We start from the raw sequence: 1,373 nt of genomic DNA, 5'->3' as shown, positions 1-1,373 counted from the left end.
AGATAGACACAGACACAGAGAGAGACAGAGAGAAAGACACAGAGAGAGACAGACAGAGAGAGACAGAGAGAGACAGAGACACACAGAGACAGAGAGTTAGACACAGAGACAGGGATAAAGACACAGAGAGAGACACAGAGAGAGAGACAGAGAGAGACACAGAGAGAGACACAGAGAGAGAGACACAGAGAGAGACACAGAGACAGAGAGAGAGACAGAGAGAGAGACACAGAGAGAGACACAGAGACAGACACAGAGAGAGACACAGAGAGAGACACAGAGAGACAGAGAGAGAGACACAGAGAGAGACACAGAGAGACATAGAGAGACACAGAGAGAGACACAGAGAGAGACACAGAGAGAGAGACACAGAGAGAGACACAGAGAGAGACACAGAGAGACAGAGAGAGACACACAGATAGACACAGAGACAGAGACACAGAGAGAGACACAGAGAGAGACAGAGATAGACACACAGATAGACACAGAGACAGAGAGAGAGACACACATAGAGAGACACAGAGAGAGACACGGAGAGACACAGAGAGAGAGAGACACACAGAGAGACACAGAGAGAGACACAGAGAGAGAGAGACACACAGAGAGACACAGAGAAACACAGAGAGAGACACAGAGAGACAGAGAGAGACACAGAGAGACACAGAGAGAGACACAGAGAGAGACACAGAGAGAGAGACACACACAGAGAGACACAGAGAGAGAGACAGAGATAGACACACAGATAGACACAGAGACAGAGAGAGAGACACACATAGAGAGACACAGAGAGAGACACGGAGAGACACAGAGAGAGAGACACACACAGAGAGACACAGAGAGAGACACAGAGAGAGAGAGACACACAGAGAGACACAGAGAAACACAGAGAGAGACACAGAGAGACAGAGAGAGACACAGAGAGACACAGAGAGAGACACAGAGAGAGACACAGAGAGAGAGACACACACAGAGAGACACAGAGAGAGAGACAGAGAGAGACACACAGATAGACACAGAGACAGAGAGAGACACACAGAGAGAGACACAGAGAGAGAGACACAGAGAGAGAGGTAGACACAGAAACAAAGGGGTAGACACAGACAGAGAGAGACAGAGACACACAGATAGACACAGATAGACACAGAGACACAGAGAGAGACAGAGAGAAAGACACAGAGAGAGACAGACAGAGAGAGACAGAGAGAGACAGAGACACACAGAGACAGAGAGTTAGACACAGAGACAGGGATAAAGACACACAGAGAGACACAGAGAGAGAGACAGAGAGAGACACAGAGAGAGACACAGAGAGAGAGACACAGAGAGAGACACAGAGAGAGACACAGAGACAGACACAGAGAGAGACACAGAGA

This window comes from Petromyzon marinus, unplaced genomic scaffold (genome assembly GCF_048934315.1).
Source record: "Petromyzon marinus isolate PM22_M1 ecotype Great Lakes invasive population unplaced genomic scaffold, UKy_Petmar_22M1.pri1.0 PM_G_Scaffold_115, whole genome shotgun sequence".
In the NCBI taxonomy this organism is placed as follows: domain Eukaryota; kingdom Metazoa; phylum Chordata; class Hyperoartia; order Petromyzontiformes; family Petromyzontidae; genus Petromyzon; species Petromyzon marinus.
This window is presented reverse-complemented; position numbering follows the sequence as displayed.